This window comes from Bufo bufo, chromosome 2 (genome assembly GCF_905171765.1).
Source record: "Bufo bufo chromosome 2, aBufBuf1.1, whole genome shotgun sequence".
In the NCBI taxonomy this organism is placed as follows: domain Eukaryota; kingdom Metazoa; phylum Chordata; class Amphibia; order Anura; family Bufonidae; genus Bufo; species Bufo bufo.
In genome coordinates, this window is record NC_053390.1 from 539,652,129 (window position 1) to 539,667,780 (window position 15,652).

The window sequence follows — 15,652 nt, forward strand, 5'->3', positions numbered from 1 at the left end:
GTGCTCAACCAGGTGCTGTTGCTCTCCAGGCATATCAGACGTACCAAGTGGACTCACATGCAGGCTTTCTTCCACTCTACCGAATCATTCCATTGAGAACCAGGAGCTGGTCCATCAGCCCTCTCAGCATATTTGACTGGCCAGGTGCAACACTCATTTTCCTATTATTTATTTATGCCTTTAATAAGGCCTGAGGGCACTAATCTACATATTACACCCCAATTCTGTAGAAACACTCACCAAGGGTCCATTCACACGTCTGCAAAATGGGTCCACATCTGATTTTCAATGGGACTGGAATGTGCTGTCCGCATCTGCATTTGCAGATCCGCACTTCCGTTCCGCAAAAAAAAAATGTTAACATGTCCTATTCTTGTTCGCAATTGGGCCAAGAAAAGGCATTTTCTATGAGAGTGCCGGCGGTGTGCGGTCCGCAAAATGCAGAACGCACATTGCTGGTGTCAGTGTTTTGCAAAACACATACGGACATGTGAATGGACCCTAACTTCCGTTTGCTAGGCATCTTTTAAATACCCTATTGATACAGGGCCTGTCTAGTGACAAGTACATTGTAGAGTCTCCAGTCAGCCAAGAAAGGTTTAATACTTGGGACCACTGTGGCTGACTTCATAGTGAAAGTTATCGGTAATCAGCCCCTGTAGTAACTATGGCACCTGTGCTGCCTGAGGGCATTAATCTACATATTAACAAAAACAGGTATGGCAGCACAATATTTCACATACAAACAATGAACTGGGAAATAGGGATTATACTAAATTATAGTCGTATAATACCTACTATAAATGAAAAAAATAGAAGCTCTTTGCGCACATTTTTGATCAAACGTGTGTCAGGCCCATCTACCAGGCGTCAAGGTGGCTTCTGCAGATGGGTACCTAACACTAACAGAACTGCCTCCCCTGGGCTTGACCTAAGCCTACAATATTTAGGGCAGTGTAGGAACTAGCTACATTTATGCTTAGAAGCCCTGGGCAGATGGGCGGGAAGTGCTCAATCTAAAAGAGGTAGGTATATAGTAGGCATAATACCACTTTGTTGTTGTTTGCATGTGAAATATTGTGCTGCCATACCGGTTTTTGTTTGCTTCCTGCATGCTAGCTTTATGGATGTGCACCTGCGACGATGAATGTGTTAATGTAAATTTTCTTGTAGTATATATTGAGGGTAGCTGCCTCTTTTAGATTGAGCACTTCCTGGCCATCTGCCTGGGGCTTCTGAGCAGAGTATAAATGTAGCTGGTTCCTTCACAGCCCTGAACATTGTATGCTTAGGGCTCATGCACACGACTGTATGTATTTTGTGGTCCGCAAAAAGTGGATTCGCAAAAGATACGGATGACGTTTGTGTGCATTCAGTATTTTGCAAAACGGAACAGCTGGCCCCTAATAGAACAGTCCTATCCTTGTCTGTAATGCGGACAATAATAGGACATGTTCAATGTTCAGTTTTTTTTGCGGACCCATTGAAATGAATGGCTCCGTATATGGTCCGCAAAAAAAAACGGAACTGACACGGAAAGAAAATACATTCGTGTGCATGAGCCCTTGGGTCATGCCCAGGAGAGGCAGTTCTGTTAGTGTTAGGGACCCATCTGCAGAAGCCACCTTGACGCCTGGTAGATGGGCCTGACACACGTTTGATCAAAAATGTGCGCAAAGAGCTTCTATTTTTTTCATTTATAGTAGGTATTATACCACTATAATTTTGTATAATCCCTATTTCCCAGTTTTATTGTTTGTATGTGAAATAGTGTGCTGCCATACCTGCTTTTGTTTGCTTCCTGCATGCTAGCTTTATGGATGTGCACCTGCGACTATGAATGTGCTAGTCTAAATTTTCTTATAATTAGTCTACATATTACACCCCAATTCTTTAGACAAGTGCATATTAGAGGCTTTTGTAGACCCACAAGAACCCATACATGGGTGAATTTGTCAGGGCAAGAAGAGTTTCCTGTGAAGAGTCTGCATTTGAAAAGGAATGTGAACACATCATGATCAGATTAAACAACCACGGGTATAATGTCCATCATTTAAGTGAGAACAAAGAAAGAGCTGCTGCTTGAAGAACCCGTGTATACAACAAGATCATCTCAAGACAGATGTACCTATACTGTAGATGTGATAAAATTAAAATTACCATTTTCAGCCAAATCTGTAACGATATTGTGGCAATCTGCAAATCCAAACTTGTCCTGTGTAAGGATGCTGACCTACATTTCATTTTACTAAAGAGTTAACTTTATGGCAAAAGAAGCCGTTACAGAGGGAAACATTGTCTCTTCTCTCCCCCCCCCCCCCCCAGCATTTAAAGGGAACATTGTGTCTAATCTGCAGGCAGCATGTTATAGAACAGGAGGAGCTGAGGAGATTTATATATAGATTTGCGGGAAAAGATTTAGAATATAGCCATCAGTGATTTCGAGACAAAACCAGGATCTGACCCTCCACAGACCTAAAGGTATAAGGGAAAGATCTGCACCTGTTCTGTGTTTAGAGCGGCACCTGGTTTTTGCTCAGAATCACTGATGGAAATCACTGACGTGTGAATGAGGCTTGACTTGTATTTCATCAGCTTTGAAGTCCAGGAGGCGGTCCTATCAGTGATTGATTGCTATCTCTGTATACACAGCCATAGAGGGAAGGCTGTCAATGACTGATAGGACCGTCTACTTGACTTCAAAGCCCCGTAATTTAAATCAATTACAAGTTTTACTGAATCTGTTCTCAAAACTATGTATCAATCTGCTCATCTTGGGGGGCCCAAGGCAGCTGCCTCTTGAGCACCACTGGCCAGTGGCGTAGCATGGGGGAGGGGGTGGGCTTTGCCCCAGGCGCAAAATTCCAGGGGGGGGCGCTAGCAGGGTCGCACCGCCAATTAGGCAAAGTGAGGCGATGGCCCCAGGCGGCGTGGCCCTGGTGACAAGTGGGGTCAGGAGGCAGGGCATAGGGAGATGAGCGCTTCCGTTGTGGAAGAGCTTATCTCCATAGTCATCTGTATCACCGTCCTCAGGACAGCGATACAGATAGATGTGCAGCGGCGGGGAGGGAAAGGCGTCTTCCTTCCCCGTTCCTCTGATAGGCTGCAGGCACTAGGCCGTACAGCGTGGGACACAGGCCGGAAGAGGCCCGCATCGCATCGCTGCCAGCCTGATGGAGGCAAGTATAAGTGTTTATTTTTTATATTTTTTTATATGGTACTACTTACTGGTAGTGATGAGCAGCAGAGGCAATATTCAAATTTGCAATATTTCCCAAATATTTTGTAGAATATTCATCATATACTCGCAAATTCGAGATTATATTCTTGATTGCAAAAACGTGAAATACAGGCGTGAGTCACTTTTGCTACATTTTTCAAGCTGGCATAAGTTTCCCGAGACTGGAGAAAATAGTTGGCACGGCAGAACATTATAATAGCTTTATATGCAGATAGAGTGCTCCAATATATTTGCGCTTGCAAATTTTCGGCAATAGTAAGGGGCAGGCAACTTTTCTATTGGTTGGTAGGGATGTTGCTAAGCTGTGACAAAGCCTTCTCATTGGCCCACAAGCTAGAAGAAGGGAAGGATGATCACCTGATGTGTACTGTGTAAAAAATAAATAAAAAAAACCGACTATTCGATTTTACGAATATATAGTGCTATATTCTAAATATTAGCAAATTCTTGAAGTGCCGATAGTCGCAGTAAAAATTCACTATAAGAATAATCGTGTTCAACACTACTTACTGGCACGATTGGTAGGCATCTATGGGGGCACTTGTTACTGGCACATTATTGGGGGGAATATCTTACTGGCACATTATTTGGGGGCATCTATGGGGGCACTTTTTACTGGCACATTATTGGGGGCACTATGGAGGCACCTACTGAGGCCACAAAAAAGGGGTATTTTATATGGGGGGCTCTGTATAGGGGCATTTTATACTAGGGCACATTATGGTGGGTATTATGGGGAAGGGGAGAGAGAAGTACTATGCGCTCATCTATGAGGGCACTATGAAGAGGTATTTTATACTGGTACATTATGGGGGCACTAGGAAGGGGGAGAGGAGCACTACGGGGGCATTTACTGGGGGCACTATATAGGGGTATTTTATACTGGCACATTATGGGGGCACTATGGGGACATTAGCTCAACTAGGGGGCATTAAAGGGGGCAGGGGCGTAGCTAGAAATGCATGGGCCCCATAGCAAAAAAAAATTATGGGCCCCCGCCTCTGTGCCATCCACAGATCCTCCTCCCCTAAACAGTGCCATCCACAGATCCCCCTCCCCTAAATAGTGCCATCAACAGAGCCCCCTCCCCTAAACAGTGCCATCCACAGATCCCCCTCCCCTAAATAGTGCCATCCACAGATCCCCCTCCCCTAAATAGTGCCATCCACAGATCCCCCTCCCCTAAATAGTGCCATCCACAGATCCCCCTCCCCTAAATAGTGCCATCAACAGAGCCCCCTCCCCTAAATAGTGCCATCCACAGATCCCCCTCCCCTAAATAGTGCCATCCACAGATCCCCCTCCCCTAAATAGTGCCATCCACAGATCCTCCTCCCCTAAATAGTGCCATCCACAGATCCCCCTCCCCTAAATAGTGCCATCCACAGATCCCCCTCCCCTAAATAGTGCCATCCACAGATCCCCCTCCCCTAAATAGTGCCATCCACAGATCCCCCTCCCCTAAATAGTGCCATCCACAGATCCCCCCTCCCCTAAATAGTGCCATACACAGATCCCCCTCCCGTAAACAGTTCCATCCACAGATCCCCCTCCCCTAAAGTGCTGTCCCTAGATCCCCCTCCCCTAAACAGTGCCATCCACAGATCTCTCTCCCCTAAATAGTGCCATCAACAGATCCCCCTCCCCTAAATAGTGCCATCCACAGATCCCCCTCCCCTAAATAGTGCCATCCACAGATCCTCCTCCCCTAAATAGTGCCATCCACAGATCCCCTTCCACTAAATAGTGCCATCCACAGATCCCCCTCCCCTAAATAGTGCCATCCACAGATCCCCCTCCCCTAAATAGTGCCATCCACAGATCCTCCTCCCCTAAACAGTGCCATCAACAGATCCCCCCTCCCCTAAATAGTGCCATCAACAGATCCCCCTCCCCTAAACAGTGCCATCCACAGATCCCTCTCCCCTAAATAGTGCCATCCACAGACCCCCCTCCCCTAAATAGTGCCATCAACAGAGCCCCCTCCCCTAAATAGTGCCATCCACAGATCCCCCTCCCCTAAATAGTGCCATCCACAGATCCCCCTCCCCTAAATAGTGCCATCCACAGATCCCCCTCCCCTAAATAGTGCCATCCACAGATCCCCCTCCCCTAAATAGTGCCATCCACAGATCCCCCTCCCCTAAATAGTGCCATCCACAGATCCCCCCTCCCCTAAATAGTGCCATACACAGATCCCCCTCCCGTAAACAGTTCCATCCACAGATCCCCCTCCCCTAAATAGTGCCATCCACAGATCCCTCTCCCCTAAAGTGCTGTCCCTAGATCCCCCTCCCCTAAACAGTGCCATCCACAGATCTCTCTCCCCTAAATAGGGCCATCAACAGATCCCCCTCCCCTAAATAGTGCCATCCACAGATCCCCCTCCCCTAAATAGTGCCATCCACAGATCCTCCTCCCCTAAATAGTGCCATCCACAGATCCCCTTCCACTAAATAGTGCCATCCACAGATCCCCCTCCCCTAAATAGTGCCATCCACAGATCCCCCTCCCCTAAATAGTGCCATCCACAGATCCTCCTCCCCTAAACAGTGCCATCAACAGATCCCCCCTCCCCTAAATAGTGCCATCAACAGATCCCCCTCCCCTAAACAGTGCCATCCACAGATCCCTCTCCCCTAAATAGTGCCATCCACAGATCCCCCTCCCCTAAATAGTGCCATCAACAGAGCCCCCTCCCCTAAATAATGCCATCCACAGATCCCCCTCCCCTAAATAGTGCCATCCACAGATCCCCCTCCCCTAAATAGTGCCATCCACAGATCCCCCTCCCCTAAATAGTGCCATCCACAGATCCCCCTCCCCTAAATAGTGCCATCCACAGATCCCCCTCCCCTAAATAGTGCCATCCACAGATCCCCCCTCCCCTAAATAGTGCCATACACAGATCCCCCTCCCGTAAACAGTTCCATCCACAGATCCCCCTCCCCTAAATAGTGCCATCCACAGATCCCTCTCCCCTAAAGTGCTGTCCCTAGATCCCCCTCCCCTAAACAGTGCCATCCACAGATCTCTCTCCCCTAAATAGGGCCATCAACAGATCCCCCTCCCCTAAATAGTGCCATCCACAGATCCCCCTCCCCTAAATAGTGCCATCCACAGATCCTCCTCCCCTAAATAGTGCCATCCACAGATCCCCTTCCACTAAATAGTGCCATCCACAGATCCCCCTCCCCTAAATAGTGCCATCCACAGATCCCCCTCCCCTAAATAGTGCCATCCACAGATCCTCCTCCCCTAAACAGTGCCATCAACAGATCCCCCCTCCCCTAAATAGTGCCATCAACAGATCCCCCTCCCCTAAACAGTGCCATCCACAGATCCCTCTCCCCTAAATAGTGCCATCCACAGATCCCCCTCCCCTAAATAGTGCCATCAACAGAGCCCCCTCCCCTAAATAATGCCATCCACAGATCCCCCTCCCCTAAATAGTGCCATCCACAGATCCCCCTCCCCTAAATAGTGCCATCCACAGATCCCCCTCCCCTAAATAGTGCCATCCACAGATCCCCCTCCCCTAAATAGTGCCATCCACAGATCCCCCTCCCCTAAATAGTGCCATCCACAGATCCCCCCTCCCCTAAATAGTGCCATACACAGATCCCCCTCCCGTAAACAGTTCCATCCACAGATCCCCCTCCCCTAAATAGTGCCATCCACAGATCCCTCTCCCCTAAAGTGCTGTCCCTAGATCCCCCTCCCCTAAACAGTGCCATCCACAGATCTCTCTCCCCTAAATAGTGCCATCAACAGATCCCCTCCCCTAAATAGTGCCATCAACAGATCCCCATCCCCTAAATAGTGCCATCCACAGATCCCCCTCCCCTAAATAGTGCCATCCACAGATCCCCCTCTCCTAAATAGTGCCATCAACAGATCCCCCCTCCCCTAAATAGTGCCATACACAGATCCCCCTCCCCTAAACAGTGCCATCCACAGTATCAGGTGCCTCTCTCCCCCCCCCCCCCCCACGTGCCAGTATCAGGTGCCAACCCCCCCCCCCCCCCCCCCAGGTGCCAGTATCAGGTCAGGTGCCAACCTCCCTCCCCCATGTGCCAGTATCAAGTGCCCCCCGCTCCCCCCATGGCAGTAACAGTCGGGTATTAAAAAAAATAAAAACAACACTTCTACTTACCTCCAGCGATGCGATGCAGCCTCTTCCTGTGTCCCGCCCTGTATGTCCATATATGGAGTCAGTGCTTGTATTTCAGAAAAGGTTTCTGCTGGGATTCGAACCCACGACCTTCTGTATCAGAGGCAAAGCATCTAACCACAAGACCATAAGAGCTGCCTTGCTGCTGACTGAAAAATTATGAGACTTCTACTGTTATAGCTGGCTAAGTGTACATCTATACACATGACAGCTGCTCATATATAGAGATATAGCAGAGCTGAGTGTACTGGGATAGCTGTCATATAGAGATATAGCAGTGCTGGGTGTGTTGGGGCAGCTGTCATGTGTATAGAAGTACACTTAGCCAGCTATAACAGTAGAAGTATTTTTTCGAATCCCAGACACATCAGGAGACTTTAGAATACAGTAAGATTAGAGCGCATTAGCGAGGGGGTCATGTCACTTACCAGCAGCTCGCAGGTAAGTATAATGGCTCTACAAATTGCTAAGTAACCATGGCAACCGGGACTGCAGTAGCGTCCTGGTTGCCATGGTTACCGATCAGAGCCCCAGCGATTAAACTGGGACTCCGATCGGTACACTCCGCTGCCACCAATGATAGGAGGGAGATTTTAATTAGGAGGGGGAGGGGAGAAGGCCCACTGGCCACCAACGAGTTAACTACAGGGGAGGGAGGGGGGGCCCACTGGCCACCAATGAGTTAACTACAGGGGGGGGGGCAGTCATGTACACAGTTCTTTTAGTATATTCTAACCTGAAGCGTCCCCATCACCATGGGAACGCCTCTGTGTTAGAATATACTGTCGGATTTGAGTTTCACGATGTAACTCAAATCCGACGGTATATTCTAACATAGAAGCGTTCCCATGGTGATGGGGACGCTTCAAGTTCAAATATACCATCGGATTGGAGAAAACTCCGATCCGATGGTATATTAACTCCTGACTTTACATTGAAAGTCAATGGGGGACGGATCCGTTTGAAATTGCACCATATTGTGTCAACGTCAAACGGATCCGTCCCCATTGACTTGCATTGTAATTCAGGACGGATCCGTTTGGCTCCGCACGGCCAGGCGGACACCAAAACAACTTTTTTTTCATGTCCGTGGATCCTCCAAAAATCAAGGAAGACCCACGGACGAAAAAACTGTCACGGATCACGGAAAAACGGAACCCCGTTTTGCGGACCGCAAAAAAAATACGGTCGTGTGCATGAGGCCTTACCCTGTATGTAGGGGTTAGTAGTACAGTACTATCTGCACATTGTATATATAAAAAAAATAAAAAGGAACCTGCAAAATACTATATATTTATTTCAGAAGTAGTGCTTTTTTAATTTTTAGAATAATGATACAGCCATTTTGATACTTTTGTGCTGATTTTTTTTCTTCTCTATATTAAGGGACACTATAGTCACCAGAACCACAACAGCTAAATGTAGTAGTTCTAGTATCTATAGCATGTCTCTGCAAGCTTTTTAATGTAAACACTGCCTTTTCAGAAAAAAAAGCAGTATTTACATTACTGCCAAGTAAGGCTACTTTCACACTTGCGTTCGGAGCGGATCCGTCTGGTGTCTGCACAGACGGATCCGCTCCTATAATGCAAACGCTTGCATCCGTTCAGAACAGATCCGTCTGCATAACTGTTTTTTTTTTCAGATCTGATTTTTCATTTTGTGAAAACTCAGATCCGACAGTATATTCTAACACAGAGGCGTTCCCATGGTGATGGGGACGCTTCAAGTTAGAATATACTAAAAGAACTGTGTACATGACTGCCCCCTGCTGCCCGGCAGCACCCGATCTCTTACAGGGGGCCGTGATCCGCACAATTAACCACTCGGGTGCCGCACCTGAGGGGTTAATTGTGCATATCATGGCCCCCTGTAAGAGATCGGGTGCTGCCAGGCAGCAGGACCCCCCCCCCCTCCCTGCCCTGTATTTAATTCATTGGTGTCCAGTGCGGCCGCCCCCCCCCTCTCTCCCTCCCCTGTATTTAACTCATTGGTGGCCAGTGCGGGCGACCCCCCCTCCCTCCCCTGTATTTAACTCATTGGTGGCCAGTGGGCCGGCCCCCCCTCCCTCCCCCCCTAATTAAAATGTCCAACCCCCCATCATTGGTGGCAGCGGAGAGTTCCGATCGAAGTCCCAGTTTAATCGCTGGGGCTCCGATCGGTTACCATGGCAGCCAAGACGCTACTGCAGTCCTGGCTGCCATGGTTACTTAGCAATTTTAGAAGCATTATACACTGTTCAAAAAAATAAAGGGAACACAAAAATAACACATCCTAGATCTGAATTAATTATTCTTCTGAAATACTTTGTTCTTTACATAGTTGAATGTGCTGACAACAAAATCACACAAAAATTAAAATCTAATTTTTTAACCCATGGAGGTCTGGATTTGGAGTCACACTCAAAATTAAAGTGGAAAAACACACTACAGGCTGATCCAACTTTGATGTAATGTCCTTAAAACAAGTCAAAATGAGGCTCAGTAGTGTGTGTGGCCTCCACGTGCCTGTATGACCTCCCTACAACGCCTGTGCATGCTCCTGATGAGGTGGCGGACGGTCTCCTGAGGGATCTCCTCCCAGACCTGGACTAAAGCATCTGCCAACTCCTGGACAGTCTGTGGTGCAACGTGACGTTGGTGGATAGAGCGAGACATGATGCCCCAGATGTGCTCAATTGGATTCAGGTCTGGCGAATGGGCGGGCCAGTCCATAGCATAAATGCCTTCATCTTGCAGGAACTGCTGACACACTCCAGCCACATGAGGTCTAGCATTGTCTTGCATTAGGAGGAACCCAGGGCCAACCGCACCAGCATATGGTCTCACAAGGGGTCTGAAGATCTCATCTCGGTACCTAATGGCAGTCAGGCTACCTCTGGCGAGCACATGGAGGGCTGTGCGGCCCTCCAAAGAAATGCCATCCCTCACCATTACTGACCCAATGCCAAACCGGTCATGCTGGAGGATGTTGCAGGCAGCAGAACGTTCTCCACGGCGTCTCCAGACTCTGTCACATGTGCTCAGTGTGAACCTGCTTTCATCTGTGAAGAGCACAGGGTGCCAGTGGCGAATTTGCCAATCTTGGTGTTCTCTGGCAAATGCCAAACGTCCTGCACGGTGTTGGGCTGTAAGCACAACCCCCACCTGTGGACGTCGGGCGCTCATATCACCCTCATGGAGTCTGTTTCTGACCGTTTGAGCAGACACATGCACATTTGCGGCCTGCTGGAGGTCATTTTGCAGGGCTCTGGCAGTGCTCCTCCTTGCACAAAGGCAGAGGTAGCGGTCCTGCTGCTGGGTTGTTGCCCTCCTACAGCCTCCTCCACGTCTCCTGATGTACTGGCCTGTCTCCTGGTAGCGCCTCCATGCTCTGGACACTACGCTGACAGACACAGCAAACCTTCTTGCCACAGCTCGCATTGATGTGCCATCCTGGATAAGCTGCACTACCTGAGCCACTTGTGTGGGTTGTAGACTCCATCTCATGCTACCACTAGAGTGAAAGCACCGCCAGCATTCAAAAGTGACCAAAACATCAGCCAGGAAGCATAGGAACTGAGAAGAGGTCTGTGGTCACCACCTGCAGAACCACTCCTTTATTGGGGGGTGTCTTGCTAATTGCCTATAATTTCCACCTGTTGTCTATCCCATTTGCAGAACAGCATGTGAAATTGATTGTCACTCAGTGTTGCTTCCTAAGTGAACAGTTTGATTTCACATAAGTGTGATTGACTTGGAGTTACATTGTGTTGTTTAAGTGTTCCCTTTATTTTTTTGAGCAGTGTACTTACCTGCGATGTCTGTGACCGGCCGGGCGCTCCTCCTACTGGTAAGTGAAAGGTCTGTGCGGCACATTGCTTATAGCACAGACCTTTCACTTACCAGTAGGAGGAGCGCCCGGCAGGTCACAGACAGCGCAGGTAAGTATAATGATTCTAAAATTGCTAAGTAACCATGGCAGCCAGGACTGCAGTAGCGTCTTGGCTGCCATGGTAACTGATCGGAGCCCCAGCGATTAAACTGGGACTCCGATCGGAACTCTCCGCTGCCACCAATGATGGGGGGGAGTCGGTCACCAATGATGGGGGGGGGGGGGGGGGAGGGGAGGCCACCAATGAGTTAAATACAGGGGAGGGAGGGGGGAGTTTCACGATCTAACTCAAAGCCGATGGTATATTCTAACATAGAGGCGTTCCCATGGTGATGGGGACGCTTCAAGTTAAAATAGACCATCGGATTGGAGAAAACTCCGATCTGATGGTAAATTAATAGGGACTCCTGACTTTACATTGAAAGTCAATGGGGGACGGATCCGTTTGCAATTGCACCATATTGTGTCAACGTCAAACGGATCTGTCCCCATTGACTTGCATTGTAAATCTGGACAGATCCGTTTGGCTCCGCACGGCCAGGCGGACACCAAAACGCTGCAAGCTGCGTTCGGGTGTCCGCCTGCTGAGCAGAACGGAGGCCAAACTGATGCATTCTGAGCGGATCCGCATCCATTCAGAATGCATTGGGGCTGTACGTTCGGGGCCGCTTGTGAGAGCCTTCAAACGGAACTCACAAGCGGAACCCCGAACGCTAGTGTGAAAGTAGCCTAACACCTCTAGTGTGTGTTGTGGTGGAGGGCGTGATTGCATGCTAGGGTGTGGGAAGGCAGGATGCAGGGGGCCCAAGTAAATTCTTCCCCAGGGTCCAATCAATATTAAAGACAGCCCTGATTGGATGGCGGCACTAAGGAGGCATTTTACTCTTTGGGGACACTTAAAGGGGTTGTCTCACTTCAGCAAATATTTATGTAGAGGAAGTTAACAACAATATATTAGTAAGTGCCTTGTATTATCTATATTGCTTCCTTTGTAGGCTGGATTCATTTTTCCATCACATTATACACTGCTCGTTTCCATGGTTACAACCACCCTGCAATCCATCAGTGGTGGTCATGCTTGCACACACTAGGAAAAATCCCACGGTCCCGGCCACCAAACAGGCCGATGCTTTTTCCTATAGTGTGCAAGCACGACCACCACTGATGGATTGCAGGGTAGTCACAAGCATGGAAACAAGTAGTGTATAATTTGATGAAAATTTTAATCCAGCCAGCAAGCAAAGCAATATTTATAATAATAATACATTAGTGCCTTGTATTAACTTCCTCATCATAAATTCTATTTTCTGAAGTGAGAAAACCCCTTTAAAGGGGTATTCCCATCTTCTGTTTTAATACTTACCTTCGTCCAGCGTGACATCCACCTCCTTGATTCGACTGGGCTTGAGTGACTTCTTCTCCCGGCCGGACCGCGCTTGCGCAGAAGACTGAAGTTTTTCTCCCGGCCGGGCAATGTCCTGAACGTGCACGCACGCCATGGTGACTAATTCCTGGCCTGTATAGTACAGAGCCGGCGTGCGCGGCTCTGTACTATACTGGCCAGGAAGAAGTCATCATGGCGCGTGTTCAGGACATTGCACGGCTCAGCCGGGAGAGAATTTTCAGTCTTCTGCACAAGCGCGGCCCAGCGGGTTTCGACAGGAGAGTTGGTCGTAACCAGAGGAGACGAAAGACATCAGGTAAGAGGGGACTTTTTTTTTTTTTTTTTTTTTTAAAGGGTGGGAATTGGGTAATAAAATGTATTTAGAAAAATTATCACTGTCAAATCATTAACAGATTTAACATTGATTAAGATGGGAACACCCCATTAAGTGGCATAAATACAGTGTGTGTTCACTAAGTTGGCATGCCTACTGTGTGTCTTCAATAAGGGTGCACACCTACTGTGGGGCCATAACTACTACGAGGGAGCACAACTATTGTGGGGCCTCTATAGGGGCATAACTGCTTTGTGGGAGCACTAAGGGGGTGACTACTGTGCGTAGGCACTATGGTGGCATGCCTACAAATGTTGTCACTATATATGGACACAAAACCTGCTAATATAGACATGCAGCACAGTGTGTGGCACTATAAAAGGCGACACTACCATCAAGAGAACCATGTTTGTGGTGTCTTACTTTCAGGCGGCATAGTATGTGAAATTATTTTATTCAGGGGCAGAGTGTATACTGATAGGGAACTGAATGTGGCACTAAGATGAGTTTGTGTTGCTGATGTCTTGATAAAGTGAGAAGGTTAAGAGATCTGGGCAGCAAACTCTACAGAGACGAGTAGTGGGCAGGACCAGGAGAAGTTATCATGGTAGTCTAAACTAGATGGAAAGAAAAGGAAAGAGTAACTCTGGTGGAGATGTTAACTGTAAGTCACTAAATGTGAATGTTTATTCTGCCACTGACTATCTGATCAGTGCTGTAGTCACTTGTATAGTCTACAGAGCGATGATGAGTGGTAGCGTTCTCTTTTGTGAAAATACCACTCTCGGCATACCTTTACACCTTTTCAGAACATGCTGGGACTTGTAATTTCACACTCTACATACTTATAGGTCAAGGGGCTAACCTGACTATGCAAATTATACCTGTATCGAGCGTCTTGGGGCTGGTGCTATATTTATGCCCCTAATTGGTTTTTGTACTGTATTTCTGTAATGGGCTGGGTTCTGGTGCTGTATTTATATACCAAGCTTGGTATGGCACCTCTACTACTGTGCATCCACAGAGCTGAGCAGATTTATAGTTTTGTGGAAAAAAATAATAATCTGCAAAACTTGTAATCACAGAGACTAGTTCCTACATTAACAATGATGTCAGAAATACAGTTTTAAATATAGAAAATACAAGTTTTAGGCTACTTTCACACTAGCGTTCGGGTGTCTGCTTGTGAGTTCCGTTTGAAGGGGCTCACAAGCGGCCCCGAACGCAGCCGTCCGGCCCTAATGCATTCTGAGTGGAGGCGGATCCGCTCAGAATGCATCAGTCTGGCAGCGTTCAGCCTCCGCTCAGCAAGCGGACACCTGAACGCTGCTTGCAGCGTTCGGGTGTCCGCCTGGCCGTGCGGAGGCAAGCGGATCCGTCCAGACTTACAATGTAAGTCAATGGGGACGGATCCGTTTGAAGATGACACAATATGGCTCAATCTTCAAACGGATCCGTCCCCCATTGACTTTCAATGTAAAGTCTGGACAGATCCGTTCAGGCTACTTTCACACTTAGAATTTTTTTTAAACTATAAAGCAGACGGATCCGTTCTGAACGTATCCAAACGTCTGCATTATAGGAGCGGATCCGTCTGTGCAGACATCAGACGGACCCGCTCTGAACGGTAGTGTGAAAGTAGCCTTAGTGAATCTTTCCCAAAAAAAACCTATTAATTTGCTCAGCTCCTCCTGCTCTATAACAAGCAGTCTGCAGATTATACTGCATTTTGGGGTGACAGGCTCTCTTTAAAGGGGATGTGTAGGTCCTAGATATTGATTTCCTATCCTCAGGATAAGTAACTGATATCAGATCTGTAGGGTATCTGAAAACCTGGCACCACCACCATCAGCTGTTCTCTGGAAACACATTGGACAGAGCTAAAAGTAGAGAGCTTCGCTCAGCCCTCACCCTAGTGAATGAGGAAACAGATGCAATAACCCAACATGGCCACTATACAGAGTATGGATCCATGCTCCATTTTCTGTTACAGCAGTGTAAGGCTACTTTCACACTAGCGTTTTGGCTTTCTGTTTCTGAGATCCATCATGGGCTCTCAGAAGTGGTCCAAAACGGATCAGTTTTGCCGTAATGCATTCTGAATGGAAAAGGATCCGCTCAGAATGCACCAGTTTGCCTCCGTTCAGTCACCATTCCGCTCTGGAGGCGGAGCCAAACTGATTCGTCCTGACACACAATGCAAGTCAATAGGGACGGATCAGTTTTCTCTGACACAATAGAAAACGGATCCGTCCCCCATTGACTTTCAATGGTGTTCATGACGTATCAGTCATGGCTATAGAAGACATAATACAACCAGATCCGTTCATGACAGATGCATGCAGTTGTATTATTCTAACAGAAGCGTTTTTGCAGATCCATGACGGATCCGCAGAAAACGCTAATGGGAAAGTAGACTTAGCTTGCATCCCACCAATCTTATATTGATGACCTATTCCAAGTATAGGTCATGAATATCAATAACCTGGAACCCCACCCTCTTAAGATAAACTTTGGTTACAATTTACAAAAGAAATACTAAATTTATATGCATGGTATAAAATATATACAATTTTTAATTTTTTTTAATATATATTTGTATTATAATCTTTAACTAAAAACAGACATTCAATGTATAATGCATAT